General features: G+C 38.5%; 1 protein-coding gene across 1 annotated transcript in view; it reads right to left on the bottom strand.

The window, feature by feature from the left end:
- The window catches only part of LOC129170496 (zinc finger and BTB domain-containing protein 7C), a 59,000-nt gene extending 36,772 nt beyond the window's left edge, over nt 1-22,228 (bottom strand). The window contains exons 1-2 of the mRNA XM_054758157.1: nt 22,194-22,228; nt 21,853-22,077 (exon numbers count right to left, since the gene is read on the bottom strand). The gene's annotated coding sequence lies outside the window, so the exon portion shown is untranslated. The remainder of the gene's footprint in view (nt 1-21,852; nt 22,078-22,193) is intronic.
- Between the last annotated feature and the right edge of the window lie 4,871 nt (nt 22,229-27,099).

Genomic DNA, 27,099 nt, shown 5'->3' with positions numbered 1-27,099 from the left:
TCCAGTTATCGCCTGCTTAAAATTAGTACATCGTCCTCTTTGCAGCGTAGGTAAATAAATGCCTCGGCTATAATTAGAGCAGTAGTAACCACCAAAAGGTTTCGTTTTGCAACACTTGTTTGTAAAAAATCCTACTAAATTATCATGAGAACAGGTTCTCTACTTACTATGCCGTTTTTGCTGTGAGAAGACACGTACATGCTGTATGCAGTAGTGATGACCTAACCATCCAATTTGAATATAACACAATACATACATATACACATACACATACACAGTACATTACATATGCCGTGTGGGCAAAATCCAATGTTAATGAGCATCTAACTCTTCCTCATTAAAAACATACCGGGTGATGACCATAATGATAAAGTTAATAGTATATAATCATATACATCATAAAATATGTAGGCTGGCTGTTTAAAACCACTATGAACTAACAACAAGCCCAGGAGGTGCGTGTACATAAAGAGAAACTTTTGGTGCTACACAACTGCGAGGAAGTTGGCTTTCCTTGTGTGCACGTGAGGGAGGGTGAGGGCCATCGATCGATCTGCGCTGGGAGATGTGGACTATGCGACTGTGCCCTAAGCGTGTTAGCTGAAAGGTCAACAGGTCACACACACATTACCCACCCACTCTTCATTTCCCACACTGCACCGCCGACACGGCACAGCTCAAACCAGCGGTAGGCGTCAATTTGGCAAGGTGAGCTTTTGGGGTTAGTTTTGTTAACTTAGCAGCAACTTTACAAGTTTTGATACATGTTTCTGCTTTGGCTTATTTGTCAGCACCGCTCATGTGACTGACCACAGGCAACAACTGATCTTTGACCCCTATTGTTTTAATTATTTTACCATTTGTTTGGGTCTGTGTCTCTCTCAAAAGTTAGTAAACCCCTCACATTTCAGCAACAATTTTTATTAGTGTTAATTAGTTCCAGACCCGACCATGTTAAGTGAATTTCCACAATGTCGGATTTCTCATTTATAATATATATTTCCATAGTTAAAGCATTGAAAACCTGTTTACGACCTTCTAACCTTATTAGAGCCCTCTAGACATGAAATAACACCCCTATAGTCAACTTTACACTCGTGTTACCCATAATAATAATAGAAAATAAGCCATATAAGACATAAATAAAACTTGTGCTCGTGTGTGTTGCTGTAAATGTGTTCCAGCTGTAGGGGAACTAAGTGAGGGGCGGACAGTAAGTGACGTAGGGGGTTCAGAGTTGAGATTTAGCTTGGCGTGATGTACGGCTGCAACAGTATCCCGTGTTTTTATTTGTGTGATTTTTATTAGGGACTATTGTGGCTGTTGTGAGATAATTCAAACCTGCAATAAAAGCCTGTGTGTCTCGTTGAACATTACAGTAACATTAGTGACCCGTAGTGACCAGTGTAGAATACTACATATCTTTGCAACGTCTTTGAATACGTCTTCTGAATGCCTTATATATGTATTTTAGTTCATTTAGCCATTTTTATGGATTACTTTATATCTTCTCAAGGAACAATACTGTATACATTTAATCTGATAATACTGTAGAGTAGTCAGTGTACATCTTATTTGGCAGTATGGAGTTACTGTCCTCGTCTTGCCAACAGTAAGCATGGTGATGGTCTAGGGCAGCATGAATACTGCTGGCAATGGGCAGCTGCAGTTCAATGAGGGAAATTTCCAACATGTTCTGAGACATTCTGAAGCAGAGCATGATCACTTATTTTCCAACATGACAACAAGTTCAAATCCACCTTTAATATGATAAGTGGCTTGCTGAGGAAGCTGAAGCTAAAATATATGCCTCCTCCAGACACAAAATATTTACATTTTGCACATAATTGGGGCATGTTCACTAACAGCTACTTAGACAATAATGACTGTTTTGAGTCATTTTCAGCAGATAGTAAATCTATCTAAACCTAAATACTGCTGTACAAGTTGTACACGGACTACTCTATACTGTATGTATATAAAGTGCCCATTTAAATATCCTATTGTGTTCATGTTAGTTGTGGTAATTGTTGCCCTAGATTGTGACAAGAACCACCTCTGATCATAAGCCTCCACCCAATGCACAGAAGGCTAAAATCAAGCATCAAAACACTGTTGGAGCTTTTAGTATCCTTGCAAAACATCACACACACACACACACACACACGCACACAGTGTGTTGATATTATGCCTTATTAGAGAGTGAACAACCAGTGCTTTCACACAGCCGCTTCCCACCACTCTTTCCATGTCCTCATCCCTCCACCCCTCTCTGCCTCTGATGCCTTTCCTGCCCGCCTGAGAAGCAGAGGCACAGCTTGAGGAGCTGACCTTACCCCGAGACCCCCGTGGGGAACGCTGACCATTACTTCGCTTCCGGCTGTCTCGCAGTTATCCCACCTCGGACTGAAATAGCATCAACTAGTCACCTTCATGCCATCACATGGTAAATAAAAAAATATCATGGCCTTAATTTGTATCAATTCAACATACAGGAAGTAATAATACATGTTTTCAGCAGTGACATCATGGCCTCTTCCGCTGGATGACAACATGAGAGCAACATGACGCCGTGAAGGGATGAGGGAGGAGAAGGTTCACAATGCAGTCCAAGAGGTACAACATGTAGATAAAAACACGTCACCACTGTTAGTAAGACATCCAAAAACTTGGTTATTATTAGCACAGTGAGCGCATGAGGCGATCATGTGAGAATTTTTGTCGAGAAAAAGCTGACTGACAAAGGAAGTTTTGGTTATGGTTCGGTGCATTCAATGCATGCAGTAATTACATGTGCCATTTCTGGCTCTGTACGCAGCATACAGTATATCACCACAGTGAAGCATGGAATTTAGTTGGATTTTTGTACAAAAATGCACTTTATTTAGTAGAGAAAAAACTTATTTTCAGTGGGGAAAAGGCTGTTTTTACTCATGTAAGTTATGCAAATGCTAGGTAGTTAGAAAGAGATGGAGTACAGACAGCCCAAAAAAGAACACAAACAGTTGAAGTGATTTTTAATTATGAGTCCAACTGAAAGTGGACTTTGACTTTGGAGATGGCACGGTCTGTTTGTGTCCTGTTAACCGCTCTGAAATAATGTATTTGTGTATGAAAGGACCGTTTGCCAGCACAGAATATCGACCACGCGTGTCAGGTAATACAGGTGCAAAACACAGACGCATATGAGACGTACAAAAAAAGAATATTGTATTACATTTGGTAGTGGTTGGGGTGCAGAGGTGCTTCTAGAGAATTTAGTAGGAATCGGGACAAAAAGTACTTCATTGTAATTTGTGGAAAAGTGACACATTTTCATTGTTGCATTAAAAATTATTTTTGGATGGCTTTTATTTAAAACTATGGCAAAAATGTAACATTTTTGCAAAGCGTGTCCACCATGTTTCTGATGGTTTGTAATCAGGATTTAGCATTTCTATAGGGGTGATATTTCATCATTAAACATACGGTATTACTGTATATATAGGGTTGCCCCGATCTGATATTGATATCGTATATTGGGCTGGTATCAGCAACAACAAAAAAAAAAAGAGTATCGGATTATATCGGCCTGCACCTAACATCATTGGTACTCCGATACAAGCAGTCGATTCCAGACTCCGCCCCAGCACGTCTATCCAACAGGAGCCGGATAGAGCCCCTACTGTAACCTTCCACACTATAAAATAAATCATAAAAGTATGAATTATTCGTGCTGATATCGGATTGATACCGGACGATATTCAAGCCCGAAATATTGGTATCAGATCGGAAGTAAAAAAGTATATACTGTATATATCGGGACACCCCAATTACATAATTACATTTTTCATACATCCATCCATCCATGTTCTATGTTGCTTCTCCTCATTAAGGTCGCGGGGGCATGCTGGAGCCAATCCCAGCTGACTTCGGGCGACAGGTGGGGTACACACTGGACTGGTCGCCAGCCAAACGCAGGGCACATAGAGACAAACAACCATTCACACACGCATTCATACCTATGGACAATTTAGAGTTGCCAAAATAAAATAAAACAAGTAAAAATACTCGACGACACCTGACAGACATAATAGATAGTGAATAGGAAGGCGTCTGCAGAGCGATATTGTCACCTAATGGTGTTTTTTTTTATATTGCCGGAATTAATACAGTATCTGTTGCTGTCTGTCTGCCTGTAGATAAAAACTAAGAAAAAGTTCATCCTTTCCACACTCAGTGAGCAAGATTTGCTGTCATTACACGCGAATATGCTTTGAACTCCAAGTCAAGCTTGACATTTGAGGCATATTTTCCCCGTTTTTTTTTTTTATTTGAAACGCTTAAATTGTGTTGTAGACATGGCATTTTTGGTAACATACAACGGAAGCTATACAGTGGTACATTAAAATGCCAATCTGGAACAATTTCAGACCGGCCAACCTTAAAATGTTTAATGTAAATGCATTGGTTGCATTTATTTTCACACTTGAATGCCAGTTAGGAATGCTAAAATGTTCCATAAAACTTGCCTGTAATGGTAATAAAGATTTTATGATTATTATTGTAATTATTTATGTTTCCATTATTTCCTATGGGGATTTCCTCCACAAGATTTACTTGCTTCTACTTCTATCGAGTGGCGTTCTACTTGTGCTTCAGTGTGGCTTTTAGTGGTGGAAGAGTAAAGCAGGAAAATTGAAAGTGAAATAAACACACAAATTATCAAATTACGATAATGTTCTGCTCTACAAAACAGAACACATTAACAGGGTGATGCACACATACTTGTATGTACTGCTTAGAGGAACACAGACATGTGGTCATTTCATCATTCAGTGTGAGGGCTGAAAATTGACACAGTTGTTACCCCTGGCTGTTTTATAGATTTTTTAAAAAGATTTGCAGTTGCCAAACAGCAGTTTATTTTGGCGGGACCAAATAAGAAGCTAGTAGTTAGAAGGAGATGGAGTACAGACAGCCCAAAAAAGAACACAAACAGTTGAAGTGATTTTTAATTATGAGTCCAACTGAAAGTGGACTTTGAGTTTGGAGATGGCACGGCCTGTTTGTGTACACTTGAAAGGTAATGTCTTCAAGTTTAAAGGTTCATTAAGTACTTTGGAAATATTGGACCAAGTCTGGAAGAAAAGATCCCATATTCCTGGGAAGGGGAGAAAGGGAATGAAAGTAAAGACAGGAATCCCAACTCCATCTTCTTCACTGATGTGACAAAAGAGGAAATAATTGATATTGTCAACAAATGTAAAGCACAAACATCAACTGACTGTAATGGTATTGAGATGGAAACGACAAAGAAGGTAATTAATGCGATCGCACAACCATTGACGTGCATCAGTAATTTATCATTTCAAACAATAAATTTCCAAACAAAATGAAAATAGCAAAGTTGTACCGATCTCCAAAACTGGACTGGACTTACTAACTACCGACCAGTTTCTTTATTGCCACAATATTCCAAAATCATTGAAAAGCTATTCAATAACAGGTCAGTAACAGGTAACAAATTCACAAATTAAATTGAATTACTTGCGGACAAATGAGTTGGAAATCCCACATTAAAAATATACAACATAAAGTGGCAAGAAATACTTCAATACTGAATAAAGTAAATTTCGTTGTGGAACAAAAATCACTCCATACTCTCTTATTCTCTGGTTTTACCATATCTAACTGAACCTAATAAAAATACACTTCACTCACTAACTGTGCTACAAACGAGGTCAGAACATAAAAACCCTTTATTCCTAAAATCACAATTATTGAAATTGTTATTTTAATTTTGTTTTTATTTCGTTGTTAAACAGTACATGTTCAATAAAGGAAGTGTACAAATTGATTAGCAATTGATGTGAAATGAAAAGGTGGTAGGATTAAATATGCTTTGTTTCTTCGTACTCCTTTTTGGACATGTGGAATTGTGAATCGTAACATGTGATGCATTCTGATGTAACCTGTATGAATGTTCAAAATAAAATTAAACCATTCCCATTACCATTGCCATTACCAATGTTTAATTTCTCTAAAAAACATGCATTGAAACATGGCCGCAGCACTGCACGATGAGCTTAAAATAACTCTATATTCCTATTAATGAATGCAGTGACGATAAGGGGCCAACTTCTTGCTCACGGTAAGACCTCCACACTCAGCCTCTCCCCAAAAGTGAACATAATCATAACTGTTTAAGGCATTCGCGCCATCAAATTTGTGGTACTTTACATTCTGCATTGCAAATGGGGGGTTTAGTGTGCAGGTAATGATGCTTATGCTGTGTGAGGAGGCCAATTAAACGCATGTGTGGTGGCTTGGACAAGAGTATGTTCGGGCTCCCTCTAGGCAAAAGACACAAGTTAGTAAACACCTTCGCAAGCTGATGACACACACACACACACACAAAAACTATTGTGAGGCACAGACATACTGTGCCCCTGTGAGATCCAATACGAGATCTCTATCAAACATTCTGCCTTTTTAAAGATACTAAAACATTCATTTTGATAGACAGTTATTCATTTAGGGTAATTTTTAAATGCGTCTACTTTATTTAGCTACACCACAGGGTCTACAAAAGGGGTACATTATATACAGGCATGGAATAAACTATTAGAGCACCCTTGTTTCTTCAGTTTCTTCTTCATTTTAATGCCTGATAAAACTAAAGGTACCTTTGTTTGGACAAATATAACAATGACAACAAAAATAGCTCGTAAGAGCTACATTTTTTGGCAGTACAATGAGAACTTAAGTGATTTTGGTTCTTATCAAGAAAACCATGGAAATTGCTAGACATCAGCTTTTAAATTAAACTATTATGAGCTATATTTGTTATCATCGTTATATTTGTCCAAAGAAATGTACCTTTAGTTGTACCAGGCATTAAAATGGATCAATAAACTGAAGAAACATGGGTGGTCTAATCATGTTTTCCATGACTGTACTATGTATTGTTTCATTTTGAGAAAAAGGCTAAAAAAAAAAGTTATATATATTTAAAGACAAAAAGTTATTATTAGTTATTAGTATATACATTTTAGCTTTTTGTGACTTTTTGCTCTACTTTTCCATTTTTTTGTGTTTTATTTTATTTCTACAATGTGCTATAGGCCAATGAAAACACCACTAGTCTATTCCACTACAAACGACAACCACAATAATAAACATGGAACACCATTATTACCATATTAGCAAGCCACTTCTTGGTTCACGGATGATGATGTAACACATATGTTTCAAACTCAGGCCCCTGCAATTTCATCTGGCCCGTGAGACTGTTTGGAAAATAGCAAGGAAGTGGCCCCGCATATCGAAACCTCAACAAACAACAAGCTTACAATGACCGGAGCAACAAAGGAATTCTTTCATTTTCAACTGTTCATATGGCATTATTGGACTGAAGTGTCCACGGTATTATCCATAGCACTAATTCCACAAGCATTGTTACTCAAGGTGTCAGATTCAGACTCAAAGTAACCACAGTTTAACTGTACACGACTAGAAACGACACCACTTTAAAACCTTTACACCCTGTCTGAACAAAATAACATCTTAAACAGGCATAAAACAGTCAAAAATGATCATTCTAACTACAATAATATGTGCTGGGAAACACATAATACTCCCATTTCACAGCTGCAAACTCTTACATACAGTACTTTATATACCGGTACTCAAAATACCGTAGCTTTTGCCCGGACGTTGAGAAAAGGACGAAGAGGTAGTCGATCAAAAAAAAAAAAAATCCAGCCACAGCTTCCTGCCGCATTACATGCAGCATATTGGGATGCAAAGTGAGTTCGGCCCGCAACATAAAGTTGAGTTTGAGTTTTGGCCCCCTGTGCGATTGAGTTTGGCAGCCCTGATGTAACACAACAAAACCGTACTATTTTTTTTACATGTAAGGCATGGCAAATAGTTAAAATGTGGTTCAAATGTCAAAAAGAGAAAGTAACTAACAACAAAGAAACATGAAGGGTACGTTTTTGTGGGGTTTTTTTAGATGCTCATTTGGATGATTTGCTGACATCACGTGTGACCATTGTTTGAACTCCAGATTTTTGTGTGGCATGTTTCCAGAAAATTTGGGTTCAATCCCAAACTCCTCCTCCGACCTTTGGGTTGTTCGACTTTCGAGGTTACATTATTGTTGCATGTGCCTATGTATACTTGATCCTACATGCGTTGGAAGACCAGAGTCAACTGCTAACTTAAGCTGCCAGGCTGACTTACATATGAAAATACATACATAAACTCAGTTATTTGTTCATATAACTCACACAGAATGATGACTAACACTGTGTCTGTCTTCTTTCTTCATGTAGGAACAGGATCAATTAAGTGCTGTTGTTCATGTGATGATGCATTCAAAAGCACTGCTAACTGAGAGGATGGAATGAATGAAAAAATGCTGACATCAACGTTGGCCAGCAAGCCTTGTGAGGTGAATCTGAAAATCTGATTGGTTAAAAAAAAACAGCCAAATTGTTAATAGGGTGTCTGTGACACGAGCCAGCGGTTCTGATTCTGAAGGCCCAAGTCACATTACATTGATGTGAAAATAAATAGAAGTTGAAATCTGACCAAAAATAATCTCACATACACATAATGGAAGCAGTGCAGCTAAGAGACATGCAACAAAATGAAGATAATAGACTGTAGGGAATAAATGAATACACTTTGGAACAAATAATAGAATTGAAGTTGTAAATGGAGGGCAATGCTTTTGATAGTTTTGGCTAACAGAGAAGGCCTTGCTGCCCCTGACTGCACACCGCTGGTCAAACAATTTTCTCGTCTGTTAGTTTGTTTAGAGGATGCTTCCTGTAAATCTGTCTTTGTCAAGGCAGAATATTTTCATTTCTTCCTGATCCATTGCACAGAAAAGGGGTGGAGGACAATTCAAAGAAAGGACAGACGGAAAAATGAGGCGAGACAAGCTGCAAGAGGCCACCTGTGTCACCCCATTGCAGAGGGTCATAGTGGGGGAGGTGAAAATTAAAACACGCGGGCGGCGTCTTGCACCTCAGCCCAGGATGGACCTCCCCCCCTCTATCCCTTGGCCTTCATGGGGTCAGTGACCTGTGTATGTGTGAGTGTGTGTGTGTATGTGTGTCCACACCCCTGAGAAATCCCTCCCCCGAACCTCACATGCACACACAGGTGAGTCACAGGTGTAGCTGCTGTCACTGCATATTTGAAGTGTATGATCACTTGGGTGCATGGGGAGCGCCATGTGCCTCCTGATGCCAAGAAAACCACCGCCTGTACTAAACGTGCATGAAAAATAAACCTCTTGGGTGACTTTATGCTTCCGCATAATATCACAAATTACTACTACTAATAATGCAGTGACTCACTGAGCTGATTTCTGTGCAGTCAATGTGGGTTCAGTTCCCACTCGGTGATGGCGTGAATGTGAATGATTATCTGTCTGATGGACAGGCAGCCAATTCACGTGTAGTCTGCAAGTTGCCCCAATTTTGCTGGGAAAGGCTCCAGTTTTTTTTACGTGTTTCTTATAGGGCACAAATTGAAAAGTTGTTACTTTGACCAAAAGTCACACAAAATCCACATCCACTATCAACCATGCCATCACTGAAGACAATAGGAAATCTCACAAGAAAAGTGTTTTTTTTCTATTTCTTTAGCTTACCACTCACATCAAAGAGGAAAACTTTGATGATAACCATAGAACCTGAAATGGAACGCAAAATACAGAAAAGCAAAACACGCATCTTTTCGTGAGCACACTTTTTTTTGTATGAATTGTATGTCGTAAGTTGTATGAATGTTAAAATGTTACTTGTACTGTCTGTGTGCACAGATAAGAATGAGTTTATGATAGCCAGTTTGACCTTGGAACAGATTAATTACAGATCGGAAACTTATGTAAACTTAAACGGATTTTGTCATTAATTTGTTCCACAAGGTCTAACAACGAAACTTTTTCGATAGAAAATAATGTGAATCCAATTAATCCGTTCCGAGCACCCAAAAATATAAACATAAAATACATTTTATAGTGAATAATTATAGTTCTACATGCATAAAACAATGCAAAAATAATAAAGCATTCCATGACGACAGGATGGAACTTGTTACTGATGGGGACTTCCCGTACATCCGGGCGAGATTAAATTTAATAGTGTTTGTCACTTCCTACTTCATAAATAATTAATGGTTAAATGAAATTGGTGACACTCGCAACATTCTTTGGCCCCATGGCAGGTTATTTAGCAGTCGCACTCAATAAAAATTGCACGGACAGTGAGTCAGCAACGCGTACGGTTCTTTGTTTAGGCACTTGATTTTACAGTACAGGGCAAATGGACTCGTTTGTTAAGTGCAACAGCGTACAAAAACTGAGGCAACATTTTGACCAAAAACTAGCTTGACTCTATTTCCATTATATCCTATGGTTGAATCAAATGTGAACAAATCGTCCGAAAACGGGTCCCACCGTACCTTTAAATTGACATTTCTAGACAGCTAATGCAGAACATAGTAAAATCTTTACGCTTTTGTAACTATTCTTAAACATTTTAGTGATTCCTTATTACAAAAATCAGATTTAGGCACACAGCTCAAAAGTAGGATTATGCAAAACACTTTGTCCTTTTAGGTGAAAAACAATATGCTTTACAATATTATAGGTTAATATGTAGTACATGATTCTAATCAGAGGTTTTCAAATTGTGTCACAGTCAGCCTCCCCTCTAAGAATATAATATAACCTAGACCTCCCCTGCTCTCTGAAAAACACTTTTTTTGGAGCATGTTTAATGGAGTTTTCCGTTGACTGTTAAGCCACTCACTGTAGGAACTAAATCTCAATGTATTTTGATATAACTGAAGTTAAAATATGTTTTTTATGCAATGTTTAAAGCAGACTGCATACAATCTCATAAATGGTGGCATGACATGACAAATACAACAGTTCATTGAGGGCATTATGGTTCACAGAAAAAGAGAAGTCATATTTGCATGCTAAACTTAACCCCTGCAAAATTAAAATGCATGTGGAAGATGAAAATATCCTAAATGTTTTCGTCTCTGACAGCAGCCATATGCGTGCGTGTTTGTCCCCTGCATGCGCTCATTCTGTCCCGTCCTATACTATCCTATCGCGGGCCATGTGACTCAGTGTGGGTTTTGGTGGTCACATCATCGGGATGTCCTGGCGCATAAACCATAATCATCTCTCGTCATTAAAGGCCACTCGTTTCTCTAGTGTATAATAAAAGAGAACTTCCACAGAAACAGCTTATAACTTTCTACAAATCACATCCCATCAAAAGGCTTCCGTGTTAAGTGTTTACTCCGCTTTGACTTGTGAAGGCGAGGATGGCGACATTCTGACAGATTTCGACTCCTTTTTTGGTTTGTCAAGGCAGTCGCTAGCAGTGTTAGTGGGCAAGTTACTGCTTACTGTCATTTAAATATAATCAGTTATACTACAATATGACTTTGAGTGTACTAGTAAGACGCTGATAGCCTTTAACAAGACAACAAAGCTAAAACATCAGATTACAAATGACACTCATCTTATGCGGCTTTCATTTTTTTTAAAAAAAGCTTATCACTTTTTAAGAACAGATTGTAATATGATTTTAAAAAATACGACTTTTGCCCAAATAATCTTTCCTTGTGCCATTAGAGCATTAATGCAAATAATATACAAGTATAACTCTTCTAGCTCCACTTCTTTGAACTAGTTTTTCTATTCCTAACATGTGCTAACTTGCTGTAATGTTGTTCAATTGTTGGCACATAATAATCTTGTATAACATATATTATTATTATTATTTTTATTATTATTATTAGTATTATTATTATTATTATTATTATTATTATTATATCTATTGATTGTTTTATTTCATGGTAGGTGACTTGTTTGTTCTTTTTAATAAAATGATTATGCGTAGCAATTTAAAATTCAATCTCTCTATTCAATTGATCTATTCTAATTTTTGTGCCACAATAAACGCAATTACTAATCCCAAGGGCAATCCTTGTTGCCGCTCATCATTGATTGAGGAAGGTGGGACTTGAAAGAAACACAAGTCACATTACAGCGGGACAATACATGTTGACTGGGGTAATGAAATCTCGGCTAGGGGCTGTTTGTAGGTCCTAAAATGTGCAAAATGAGGATTAAAAAAAAAAAAACGGAAAACAGGGAAGGACAGAGACAGTGAAGGTCAGTGTTGTAGACAGGAGACGAAACTCTGAGAAACACTCCAAATAAAGCAGCCAGAGGGAGGAGGAAAGAGGTTGTAATCTCTGCCTTCACCAGAGAGGAGAGGAAGGTGGGGAGGGCTTGGACCTCGCTGCGCACACGCACACACACACACACACACACACACACACACACACACACACAGATCCATGCAAACAACTTGGCCATGCCAGGCGGTTAGGTGGGAGGATGTAAGGGAGAGGGCTACACCCTTGAGCTGGAGCTTTGTTGTGTGACACATAGACAGCCCACCCTAACATTCCCACCCCTAAATTTGGCCTTGAATACAATTGCAGGTTTGAGGGCGACAAATCGGACCAGGCCAGGCAGGCGGTACTGTCTGGGCCTGAGGAGCGTCCCCCCAAAAAAAAGGCTTGTGGGGGGAGAGGAGGGTAAGCGGGGCGTCTGCTTTGTAGTCATATTGAAGATAAATGCAGCTGTTATAGAAAGTACATGGATGAATGTACATGGAAGTACATGGAGGCTGAGTTTTTCAGTCTCATAACTTTCAAGGCAATATAGGCCATTGGTAAAAGCAGGGATTACCAGGTATGTATACATATATATGTCTAACATTTGAGTCTAGATGGCCAGAAACGAAAAAAATAAACGCTAGTTATCTTACCGTGGACAGTGTAGTATACTCCTAAAGTGTTGTTTACACATGCACGCATTTTGCCTCCTGCATTGTCCTACATGGTACGCCTGAAAAGGTTGAAGACTAATTTACGCCCTTGCCACTCAATTCGTGACACAAAATGGTGCGCATTGGCACGAAATCAAGCACAACTTATGTACACCTACAATAAGTCAGTGCCGTTTACGTCTAGTGTATGACATTGTACACAGGATGCGCTTTGTTCCGGCATGGGTATGCATTGTCACCGCCACGTACCGCATCCGTGAAGCAGTCGTGGCATTATTTGGTCCCGCTGTGTCCCGTGTGACGCCAGCTATAATTAAGCTACTATCCAAGTACAGTATAACAACAACATTAACAATTCTCATTTAGTTAAGTGGTTGATAGGGGTGTCACGAGACACTCAGTTCACAAGATGAGACGATACACGAGACTGGGTCTACGAGAATGCAAGATTTTAACATTACTTCTGAGAAAAGTACAATGAAAAAATATAAAACATACAGTCGTATTCAAAAGTTTCATATTTCCATCGTTCATTCATTTACAGTATAAATCATTGGGCGTTTGTTACCTCATTCTTGTGAGTTGATTGTCAGTACTCACCCATTATTACGGCTAAGTTCACTTATGTCTTTAAACTGATTATTATTCATTTACTATTACGCTAATTATGTGATTATTATTCATTATGATTGAAGAAAAACCCTGACAATTATATTACTACTCGGTTACATTACCTTATAATTTTCCATTGTATCATTTTCCCATGTTTCAACTGGTAAAGACTTATATGGGAATACAGGAAGTGAACAAATGTATTGCAATTGATGTGAAATGGACGAGGGATAGGATTAAATAAGCTTTGCTTCTTCCAACTCGTTTTGGACATGTATCCTATTGGAACTTGTATGCATGTTCAAATAAAATTAAACCATTACCGTTACCATTACAATTTAATTTTAATATATGAAATAACTGATGGATAGAGTAATATTTCAGCAGTGAAATGAGGTTTAGTGGATTAACACATGTGAAATATGCATCAAATCAAATTTAGACAGGTGCAAATATGTGGCCGCCCCAACAGAAAAATGTATATTTAGCAGAGCCTCCTTTTGCAAAAATAACAGCTTCTAGATGCTTCCTATAGCCTCTAATTGTTGAACAATGCACAGTGACACCATCTGCAGCAAGTTGGTGTTGTAGTTCTTTGGAAGTGGTCCGTGGGCTGTCTTTGACTATCTGGCCTACCACTTCTGGCCTTAACAATAACTGTGTTTGTGGTCTTCCATTTCCTCATTGTGTTCCTCACAGTGGAGCGTGATAGCGGAAATCTCTGAGATAGCTTTTTGTGGCCTTCCCGTAAACCATGATGCTGAACAATCATCATTTTCAGGTCATTTGGCAGCTGTTTTGAGGACCCCATGTTGCCCATCTTCACAGGAGATTCAAAGAGGAAAACAAGGCTTAATGAGCTCACCAAAGCCATTTTGTGTTCCAAATAACCATCACGAGGTCGATAGAGGTATTCAAATCAACAAAATGACAGGGGTGCCCAAATTTCCGCACCTGTCTAATTTTGTTTTGATGCATATTGCACATCTTGTGTTAATCCAATAAACCTAATTTCACTCCTGAAATATTACTGTGTCCATCAGATATGTGATCTATCAAAATGGATTAGTCGCTCCAAACACCCAATGATTTATTCATGAAAATGATGGAAATTTTCAGGGGTGCCCAAATATTTGCATACAACTGTATATGACAATAATATCACAATCTACTCATTTAATTTCTACTACGTTACACTCTTCCGCACACCGTGTGTATGCTAGGGTCCCCGCCTCCACTACCAGCTGACGTTGACGCAGCAGCATTTTAATCAGTTTAGACTTTGTACCTCCTGAATGTTATCGTATCTAATCTAATTCCTGATCAAAGTGTCACCATTGAGGTTTAACAGCTGATAATGGCCACTGAATCTGAAAAATTTTGTTGTTAGTGTAACATGTTGACTTCCTGTTGGTGATGTATGGCAGATGTGCGCCGCCAGGAATTCTGGGCCCCATGACAAAAAAACTCATCTTGCCCTCCCATATTTATTTTACTACCGGTATTATATTTACTGCTAGTGAGCTGTCCATGCAACAGTCTGCATATAGTATGCAATTCACTATTTGATGCAAGAGAACATAACAAATGTGCTAAAGGCCATCTTTTACAGTCCCGCTGTAATTTTAATTGTAAAAAAAAATCCAAAATGTTTTTAACATTTAACATTTATGAAAGACTTAAAAAAAAAACTTACTTACACAGTACATTAACTTTTAAATCTGCCAACAAGAAAATAAAGTTGAAATGAAATCATTATATGGAAAAATAATTTGGGTTTGAATTTCTGTCATCACAAAAATATTTTCTTTTTTATAATTCCCACAGACTCCCTGCAGTGGTACCAAGTCATTGAACACAGTGTTGCTCACCTTCTTCAGTTGGACAGGGAGGGGAAAAGCTATGGTGGGACAGTGCTGTTGCTGACTCATCTGTTGTTAAATCAGGTAAATGGGGGAGGGACAGCTGATTTAATAATACATGCTAAACATTTACCTGTGCTGATTAAATGTTGGTTAAAAAGGAGTGAGATGTAGGCTAACACAACATGCTAACACACTGCTAGCTTATTTCATTGAGGACATTAAGCTAACAGGTCAAAACACGGGGTTACATATTGACACCTTTTTTGTTTGCGTCTCTTCTCTTCCCTTTCTCTCGTTCCTTTTGTCACTCCCAGACATTATTTTACTAGGCACTGGCAGCAATGTTTCACTCTGCTGTGCCGCAACTGCCGACTGGGGGGGTGATTAGTCAATGTAGAAGTTTACTTTTGGTCAATGTGGACATTTAACTGTTACTACCAAATACAACAGATTGTTTTAATTGGTTTCTGACTATATTTAAAAAAAAAATCACAACCCGATAGCAAAATTTGTTTACCCATTTACTGGGGCCCCTGTCAGTCAGAGGGCCCTTGGAATTGTCCTAACTTTCCCCATCTTTACGGTGCCCCCGTGACCAAATTTGGGTTCGCAATAGGTCGCAAAAGATCTTGCAAAAAAAATTTGGACCAATCAAAATTATTTTCCCCCATGTCCCCTCGGGGGCCTTCAATATAGATATTTTTTAAATGTCTTAGCAAATATATATGAATTAAAAATATATATTAGGTAAAAATCCAATATTTTACCAACTGAAAATAGATTAAATACGATTTGATTACACAAAATTACTCAAATTTTTTTTAATCAAATATATAATATTGTTTTAATTCACGCAATGTAACGCGCTTTCATTGACCACACTAAAGAAAGCCAACAAATCACCACAGCTTGTAAAGCAATAATCTCGGTCATGTTTTCCTATAAATTAATCTTTGCTCTCGTTATCTTTTTCTCATGTGTGTATTATTTTAATTAGCGGACAACTTTGTTGCGTGTGTAATTATAAGAGAGTATGTGTATAATTGTGTGTCCATGCACCTGTGTGTGTTATGCAGTGTAATTACACAGTAGTTTACTGGTGGTGGGACAGTAAATTAACTGTAGAATGACTTGGAGCGCTCGAGCACTCCTCACCCTAAACCCGTCATCAGGGTGGGATGCGATCTCAGAATAAATACTGTGTGTGTGTTTTGGTGTTAGCGCGCATATATCAACACACACTTGACTCTGCATTTCTGTACACACATGTTTATAGCCACTATAAAGCGTGTGAGCCTGAGCCCATTCTTGAATGTGCGCATGGATATAAATGTGTGTGTGCAGCATGGGCGAGCACAAACGTCAGTGGAGTGTCAGCGGGGTAGCTCAGCCATAGAGGTCATGAAAAAAAAAGGGACTCCTGGCTGTTTTGGTAACTCACCGCAGGCCTGCAGCCGCACACTTTTCTGCTATTAAAAAACACTCTCCGCAAAAGCCAGAATGAAAGACACATCTCACCAGCTAAAAAACATTTTGCAAATTTTATGAGGTTGGCCTTGCCTGCGGAAGAGCAGCCACTTGGGATATAATCTTCTCTTCGCTGCAGAGGGCTGCTTTAGCTGTATGACGAGATTAACTAAATATTTGTGTTCAGATTACTGTTAAAGTCTTAGTTTGCCTTTACATTGGTTGCTTTAGCTACATTGTAATTACCATGTACTGTACAGCGGAACCTCTCAAGACGGATGCCCTACAACAAGGGCTTCCAGAGTGTGGTTTTGTGGAGTGCTCTGCTCACCTCCAATTTTGTTTACTTTCTCACTATAGGAAGAAAAAAATCAGTTCCTTTTTCTTTAAAAAAAAAAAAAATAATAATAATCTTAGCAGGATTGAAAACCTCACCTTCTGCCCTAGAAGTCATACAGTTGACATTTTGGCCGACATTTTTATTTTTAAACATGTCTGCAAAGTTTTAACGACTGTCATGCAAGGCCTTAATTCAACTAGAATGCAGGGATTAACTCTGTTTTTTTTACTCATGGAAAACACTGTCACGTGAAAACAGACTCTTACAGCGGGTTAACGTCTTTATACACTTATTGAATGAGACACGAGGCTTGTGGCAGATGAGGTCATATAACGTGTAACGTGTATTACACTGTGTATGATGTACTTGCGGAAATATATATCACCAATCACAGGAATCTGACATGTTTAACCTAAATGTATATGATAATAGCTGTATACTAACTAGTATTGGATCTATATTTTTGCGCTATTAACATTGTACATTTAAGACCTATAAGTCACCGTGGTCTGGATGGGGTGGCTCGCTGACACCACACACACGCACACACAACATTGCAGTGGTTTAATCACATCTGTAGCAACAGCCCCCAGGCTTACCTCACCATGGCAACCACAGTCCCCCCCCCACACACACATACATATAGATATGTATACAACCAAAGACACACACACACACACACACCCCAGGTCTCTGAGGGCCATCATTAGGGGTCTGGGTAACGCCCAACAGGTGCTTTAGCACTGTGTAAACATTCTACTTACAGTCTCTTTGAATTTGTGGGTTCATTCCGCAAATAATGTCCATGTTGTTGCATCATATTATATTATTTGATTGTGTATTTTGTTTTAGCCCAAAAACAATTTAAGATGGTGTGTTTCACTGCGATTTTTAAAAATAATCCTGCAGGCAGTAACTAAAGATATCTACGGGGATAATGTGAATACCATAGCAACTCTGAGCTATATATAAGTGCTTCAGCTCTCTTTTTTTGAATGTAAGCGCTCAACTGCCATATGTAAAAAAAAAAAAAGTTAAAAAACATTTGATAGCAGGTAAATCAAATTTATTTGTATTCTATATTGTGTATATTTCATAATTGTGAACACTATTTTTGCACTGCATGCTTTAATTGGTTGATGCAATTTATTATTTTAATGAACTTATTTTTTATTGTGCATTGTTTATTTATATTATGGTATTCATGAAACTAATACTATGAACTGAGAAGAAACATGAAATATAAAACATGTTAATTTGCTAAAATAAATGCAAATAATACAAATTAAGAAGAAATGATGAATAATAATAAATATAACAGACATAAATATTAATGGATTAACAGTAGATGAGAAAACAAAAGCCCTAGCTTGCTATACAATGAGCGTCGACCGTCTCTTGTGTCCCTGCAGTGATGCCGTAGCCTGCGCATTACAGTTGCGCAATCTGGTGTAAACATAGAATAATAAGACTGTAAAAGTGACTGCTGGGGTGTTATTTTATGTCCACAGGGCTCTAATAATGGTAAAACACGTATTTATGCTCTAATTACAAAAATGAATCCTACTTTACATAAATTATGTTATCGCGGTTGCGTCTGGAGCCAATTAACCGCGATAAACGAGGGACGACTGTACATGTATTACATTTTGAACTGTTGGATCTTAAAGAGGTTCTAAGTAGTGCTTCAAAATGCAAAAAAAACAAGAAATGGGAGTGAGACAAAAAATGCTTCGAGTAAGCAATTTATTGCCAACAACCATTAAACTTAAACAGGCTGTTCATCCCTGGAAACGCTGGCATCAAGCATGCCCTCACCAATTTTTGAGGTAATTTGGAAGAATGGCGCAGCTACTCATTCCTAAGTCCTTTTTTGAACATTTTATATCTATTTTAGCTATGGTCTTAAACTTTTGATCAGCTGATGAACAGCCTATTTCAGTTTAATGGTTGCTTGCAATAAATTGCTTACTCAAAATTTGTATTTGTCTCACTCTCTTTCATTCTTTTTGCATTTTAAAGCTCTACTTAGAACCTCTTTAAGATGCAACAGTGCCAAATGTCAATTTGTGCAATTTTTCAACTGGTCTTAAACAGAACAATAAACAATAAACTCACAGGCCAAATATATAGGACGTATTAAGTTAACATTTTAATTAAATAAAGGTCAAGACCACATTCACCTCAGCCTTGTGTGGGATGCTGTTTAGTAAGCGCACACACACACACACACACACACACACACACACACACACACACACACACACACACACACACACACACACACAAACAGTGTGAGTTCAGGAAGGGTCACTTAGTGAGAAGAAATTTCTGTTACAACGCTCCAAGTTGAAGTTCTCCCACTAACCACACACACTGATATGTATAAGTAAACACACACACATGTATTAGGAAAGCATGTTGCCAAAATCAAGCAATAGATGTGCATGAAAGCAAATGATGACAGTATCAGAAATATCAGTGAACTTGAACACAATGTGAGAACAGGTTATTCTGAAAGAGGACTGCTACATTTTTATAAAGATATTGAAAGGCAGTGTTTGCATAAGACGTTTCCACAATGGCCAATAAATTGATTTCCTCGTATTTGCTTTCCATGACTGAAGCGACTGTGGTGCTTGTTCGCGGCCAGACAGTGTAATAAATGCCGTAAATGAAAGAGACAAGACAGACGACACCTCAAATGAACTCACTTTCCTTACCATTCCTTTTTTCCCCCCATTTTCTATTCCATTCCTTTTTTAAAACAAATTTGAAAATGTTATGTTACACCTGCAGGGGTTTTAATGGCCTTTTTCCCAAAACTCATTTTTTGTCATTTTCCTATACAATATAATGGAAATAGAAATAATCAGTTTTTTAAATAACATTTCACATTTGTCATTAGTGTAATTTTATTGGGGGTTAATTTCAGTAAAACATAAAAGCATGAATGGCCAGTCACCCTGCGGTGAACGCAAGCAGCAGCTAATATTAACAATGGATTCTGCTGCCTGGATTTTAGCCTCAATGATCAATTCCTGTTTCGATTTCACGTGGTCCCCGGCTTAAGTGTCACTGACGTATTCCGTCTCAAAATTAGTCTTACAATTTAACAATTCCACTCCCTTCCACAGGTATGCCATCAAAAGAATTGAGACATGCTGTGCTTCTTTGATTGTTAGTCCGCTCACATCATGTGACTTTTTGTGTATATTCTTCTTTTCTAAACATCCTTTTGTTTAGGCTAATCCTTTTGTTTGAGAGCTAATTCCTAGATGCTCGAAAGATTTCCTGACATCATTTTGCGCAACTTGAAGCATATTTTTCTGAAATCTTTTTTTATAGACAATCTCACCCTTATGGTAGTGTATTGACTCGAATATAAGACGGTATTCTTTCCCTACAAGAAAAAGGTTGTCAAATAGCAGACGACTTTTCCCTATGTGAGTCACAGCTTTTCTTTCCGTCGCTCCCACACACTAGTGACCTGGAGAGATGCAGCCGCGACAGTGACCCGCTCAAAACGAAAGTGTCTCAAAGGTTGTTAGCAAGTTAGCATTAGTTATGATTCAAATTTTAAGGGGGACCTATTATACTCATTTTTGGGCCGTTGTACTGAGTTCTGGACTCCTGTAGAGCAGCTACACACGATGACCCACAAAGAAAGCTTTCTAGATCTTCCAGACTCTGAACCTCTTCCTGCAGTGTTTCCTTGGGTTTCCTACCTCCCAAACAAACGGTCTGTGTAATTTACTCCACCCCTGGCCTGCTACACAAACAACTGCATTTGTCTGATCACTTACACAAAATAAGCACAGTTAGGACACTGATACATTGCTACTTACAACTTGCTCTTCTGACTCTTCAACACGACCAAGTAACGTTGGAAAGGTATCGGACTTCAGCAACAGTTTGGCAGATAGTCCAGCTTCGTATTGGCCCGTGTTCACAAAACAGTCCCGTGTGAAGTGCCGTTGAGCATATTTTTCTCTTGCTGGCCGGGAATCAGCAACTCCAACCACTTCTGCCTCGTTTAACGTCGTCGTTTAACACGAGAATACAATATTGTAACATTTATAGGTCAGAAAAGAAAAAAAGCGTAATAGGTCCCCTTTAAGATAATGGTGATCAATGAAAACTGATCAAAAAACTGTCGATCAGCTAGGAAATACATATGTTTTTTTAATTGCACTCTATCAGTTGTTCTTTCACTGATACTGAAAACAAACATGATGGGGTTGTCTTTTATTTAGGGCCGCCTTATATTTGCGTCAGTACGGTAATTCAACTCAGGAGGGTCCACTGTAGTCAACGCTAGCACAGATACAGGTGACAAATATTAAGGCTGATATTTTTGGTTACCCTAAATATTAAAAACACCTCACGGTACAATGCAATCCAGTCTTACATAACGGCAAATGTCTACTTCATGTAATGTGCTGCATTACTAGATAACGTTGACTTTGTTAAGTGTCTCTCAATGGGCTTGTTGAAGGTCAAGAGTATATGTTCTCCCTCTGATGTCCTTCCTTCCATCCTCCCTTCCTGAAGTCCTCCTGCACCTGACATCATTATCACCCCCTTCTACACCAAATAACCTAAACTCCCTCATCCGCCGGCCATCACAACCTCCTCCCTCATGAAACACATCGTACCTCTGCTACCTCCCGTCCGCCCTTACCGTTCCCTCCTTGGCTCGGGACTCTGCGTGTCGCTGGTGAACTTCCCTCAGTGTTCCATCTGCCCCTTTGCCACCTCTCCCACTCCCTTCCAGCAGACCCACCTACTCAACGGGTGCTTGGCACAGACTGCGTGCAGGCAGGCGTGCTGTGGTGCACTTTCACAGCAGGAGGGACTGCTGGGTGTCAGGAGTTTGGGCCTCTGGTTCCAAGGAGGCTATGGGACACTGTGTTGACATAAAGCATCAATTAGGAAAGTTATGCTGACATATACAGTATTTTACTCTTAGCTGCTTCCCAAATCTAAAAAACAATGCATCTTAAGTTAATTGAAAAATCTAACCTGTCGATGTGTGAATTGTTGTTTATCAGTATGTGCCTTTGATTGACTGACCACCACTTCAGGAGCTAAACCCGCTGTCATCTAAGCATCATAAAGCATGCTATGAACATCTTAAAATGCACAGCCATCATTTTTATGCAAGGTTACTCAGTGGCCAACACACTGCAGGGAAACCTGCACAATCTAATCCAATACAAAAACAGAATGTTGCCTTTACAAACACAGTCATGCTCAGTTTTGATTGACACTGTCTCAGAGGTAGACGCGATTCTTGAGTTTTGGGGCCCAAGGCAAAAATTCACAGGGGGGACCCTCGATCCAGTGTTCATCAACATGCATAGCACACAGCTGTAGAAGTTCAAAGTTTGTCAGCCTTGGGGGGGCCCCAAACAGAGCTTGGGCCCCAAGCAGTTGCCTTCTTTGCCTGATGGCAAGCAGTGCCCCTGCTGAAAGGGTGTTAATTTAACAAAATGTTTAGTTAGCAATGTTACAAACTCTGTATTTTAACGATGAAATAATGTGACACTGAGCGTGCGCGCTCTGTTAAGAGCGTCCATGGAGACGTCCTTAAAAATGCAATTTTTTCAAATGATGTCGAGTGTATTTTCATTTGTTTGTTAGATAGATTACTTCTTCATCTTCTATCTTATATCAGATTCATATTGAGTGTTGGACCACATCAAGTCAAATTAGTGCTTGAAAAGTTTAATACAACTTCAAACGTTTCAAAGTCATGGACCACAACTTCAGGACAAGATCAAAGGTATATAGGATATTAATTTAATATCTATCTGCAGACAAAATTTCATTAAAATCTAATTGGGTTAAATATGTTGGTTTTTTTACCCGGAAATACTACATGTCGCGTTTGCATTGTTGTCTTATTTTCAATATGGGTGCCTTGATTGTAAATATAAACGCAAATAAAATATGGATAATTTAGATATCCATCCATCCATTTCTATGCCGCTTCATTATAACAAAATCATGCTAAAAAACATAAAATATGGAGTGGATGTTGGTGGATTTTATACATGCCTGTCATCAATGTTAGCTGGGTGTTTCTGGTGGTTAGTGTGGGGTGAAAACGAATACCGCAGTGCTAGACGTACATGAAACATATTCTTTCCTGGACTTTTTCATTATCAAAATGTAAATGGCTAACTTTGTTGACTCTTAAAACTGATTTTCACAGCCTAAGTTATTATATATTTTGTAGGACGGCTTTACGTTTGTTTTTCTACTTTTTAGTTTAGCTTGTACTGCTTTTTTGGGGGGGGGGGGGGGGGGGGGGGGGCAGCATGGCTCAGGTGGCAGAGTGGTCGTCTCCCAACATGAAATGTGCTAACAGTGTCAGAACGCTTTGAGTGCCTTGGAGGTGGAAAAGCACTACACAAGTGAAAGACCATTTACTATTTACATACCAAGGTCCGTGGGTCGATCACTCAATGTTAAAGCAAATGGGGACCAAAGGCACAATTTTCGGGTATACAATCTGCTCTAACTTCTTTAATATTTGGGGTAGAATGAGGTGTCAAATTAAAGTTCAGGTGATGCTTTATCAGATAGAATTAACCACAGACTTGATTTTACAAATTTCAACATTTTGTAACATTGCTAGTTTAGCAGTTTTTGCCCTCTGATGGAGCTAAAAAAAAAACAGTATAATAAACAATTTATACATCAAAATGTCGCATTACTGAATCATATTATTATTAATCACATTCTAAAGCAAATATGTGTTTACTTGCCTGTTTTCATAAGGCGTCATGTTCTGTATTATTATTAACGTTATATTGAAAATTTAATCAAAGAAACACGGCAGCCATTTTTTCTTCTTACCCTCCAGTTGGGCATTTGTCCACCATTATGTATTAGCGCCACCTACAGGACTGGAGTGGAAGCGTTGGCAATTTACCGCGAGTTACTGCTGTTCAGGTCGACAACTTTTTAACTTTTATGTTATTAATTATGTTATTATCATATAATTTGGCCGTTTTCTTGGCGTCCGTTTTACAGATCAATGGCTGTTTCCGTTAGCCGCAATGCTGTTAGCTGCTAAGCTATTGGTCATTAGCTAATAAGTCTAAGGGGAGACTCCTGCTGTACTTCCCATTGCTCTTTTGTTTGCACTTGTTATACATGCAATCCTGGATCGTATTAGTTGTACGGGATTACCTAATGTTGTGATTGGTGAGCATATCACCCCTATTTATCATTAATAAATAATACATGTAATGTAGTCATGTACTGTAATCCCCCACTTATTTGTATAAGTATGTATTTGTATTTTGTTTTGGGGGGATGTGATCTTGAAGAGCTTCAGGACTGACATGTTGTTGTAAATACCCTTTATGTAATTATTTGTATTTGTTGTTAGATTTAAATAGGTAGCTGTTCTAGAACAGCTACCTAATAATCCTTATAGCTATATGGATTATTATTGTTTCCACATGAAGCAGCTTATATATTGGGTGTATGAGGTCACGTTGTTTTATAATGATGATATAATAAGTCTATATTTTACATTCAATGATATTTGGCAGGTCATAACAGTCTTATGATTTGTGTACTGCCCCCACCTGCTGGTTAGAAATCGGTTATGTTTTTGTTACTCAACAAACTGGCTCCAGGCCCATTTTTTTTTTAGTTTGCAGGCAATTCCACCCCCACACACACCTTTTTCCTGCACCCACTTTGACCCAAAGTGCAAAACAGCAACTGCAACACTGACTTACTAAATAAACCGCACACTCTACTAATTATCTGCAACCCTGTTTGAATGTATAATGGTAACATTCAATGGGAATGTTATGCATGCCAGATCACACCACTGTGCAGGGAGAGGCTGTGACCTTAAGAGCTTTGTGCTGTCCTAACTCCATGTTTATGGTTTTTGCCTTTTTATAACACACGCAGATGGAGCAACGCGGGCCACAAGCACACGGAAATATCATCATGGGCCTCTACACTGCTAATTGGTGCCTTGGTGGTACCATCCCTCTGCTGAGGATTCAGCCTGAGAGAAAAAAAGCAGCTTTTTCTATTATAATATATTATTGTATCTACAGTGGGAGTTTATAAAGCAAACAAGCCATACAATTAAAAATTCAAACAAACTAGAACAACACTAGAATCTATAGATTAAACTCCACACTGTTTTTTTTTAACGGTCATGACAAAGAGGAATAAATGAGGACCACATAACCGTAATTTGAAGTTATCGTAGTCGTATTGTAGGGACCGAAGCAATACACACGTCACCATCTTGGCTGATCACTACAAACTGGTGACAACAAGTACAGAATGTACACTGGAAAAGATGACAACCATGGAATTGGAAATTGATATTGCAATTTAGCCGTATCGTGGCATCTAAGGCAGGACACACCTCTCTGTCCTACTAATTATAGAATAAAGATGTAATCTGCACCAGAAAACGAGTCCTGTTTAGTTCTTATGTGAAGCGACTCACCTCACAAACATTAGCAGTAATCGCTCTCTCTCTTTGTTGCCACAATTAACTTATTTTTCCACTTTTATGCAAGGTGTCTCTTCACTTTCCTAATCTTTGTCAAAGTTGATATTGAGCATTGTTTTTAGGTTTTCATTTAAGGTCATTTTTACACTTGCATTACAGTTAAGAATGTTAAAATGCAACTTAAAAATCACCTGTACAGTTAGCAAAGGTTTTATAATGGCAAAAGTTTGACCCTGGAACAGATAATGGCTATATTGCTTCCTACGGTAACAAGTGATGCTATATGTGGATTTATCAGACCTTGGCAGCTCTGCTGTGTGTCGAAATGTGTATAAGGTAGCCTTGCCTGCTTGCAGTCTTTAAACTTAACATGTTAACATTATACCGTGGGTGTCTGTCATGTATTCAGTTGCACAAATGATGAAAAGCCAAATAGAGGTGAGAACACCGAGATTATATATAACACTCCTATTATAGTTTCCTTGGTAACAGCACAAACTACTTTGGATCTTGGGAACTTTTACAATTTCTCTTCAGGTAAGTCCTTGTTTGACTTCAAAGGCACGTGCGTCCTTCCATATGTATCAAGAGAGCACGTTTCTGTTATCTATAGATGATAAATACGAAGATGGGTGAAGAATCGAAAGCATATTGGAATGCCTTAACCCAATTTAACTCTTTGCAAGTGCCTGGCTCCACTTTTCGCAGCATCCACAAGGGGTCATGATTACATTGGGATGGTTTGGTTTCCCCGCTGAGCTTTGGGTGTTTTTGACAACCTAAACTATACAGCACCTGCATAAACTAATGACATCCAATACAAGAGCTGTGTCAGCTGTGCTTTTAGTAAGTGGTGTAGATTATTTAGCTATAACAGAGGTTCAAAATATGAGAAAAACTCGAAGTAAAAAAAACAGTGCTAGAATGAAATAAAACATTACAATACAATACCTAAACTACTAATGTGCAATAAAGATAACGGGACATAAAACAATAACAACGTGTGCAGTAAACTATTGAGTGTATCGACAGTACATGTGCATGTCGTTTCCAGGAAGTAGTAATAGTAATTTAATCGACAGGAATAAACGGGAAGGAATTAACACTGGCTGTATGAGTTTTATTTATTTATATTTTTTATATGGGCGGGGGATTTTTCAGAGAGCTGAATCAAACAAAACACATGTTTAGTTTTGGACTATACAATTTTAGTCTTCTCATATTGAAGTTCGACATGCAGAAAATATAAAATTATGTGAATATGAATTTCAATCATATTTTATTCCCAGACATCGACACTGCTTGGAGTAGTAAAAACAGGCATTTGTGTGGAGATGACTCACTTCCAACAGGCAGCAGAGCACATTAAACTGCATCTCCCATGATGCACCGCCCTGCTTGCACGTGTCACCAGTGGCAGCAAAC

This window comes from Dunckerocampus dactyliophorus, chromosome 17 (genome assembly GCF_027744805.1).
Source record: "Dunckerocampus dactyliophorus isolate RoL2022-P2 chromosome 17, RoL_Ddac_1.1, whole genome shotgun sequence".
In the NCBI taxonomy this organism is placed as follows: Eukaryota; Metazoa; Chordata; class Actinopteri; order Syngnathiformes; family Syngnathidae; genus Dunckerocampus; species Dunckerocampus dactyliophorus.
The sequence above is the reverse complement of the archived record's forward strand: the minus strand, read 5'-3'. Positions and strand labels throughout refer to the sequence as shown.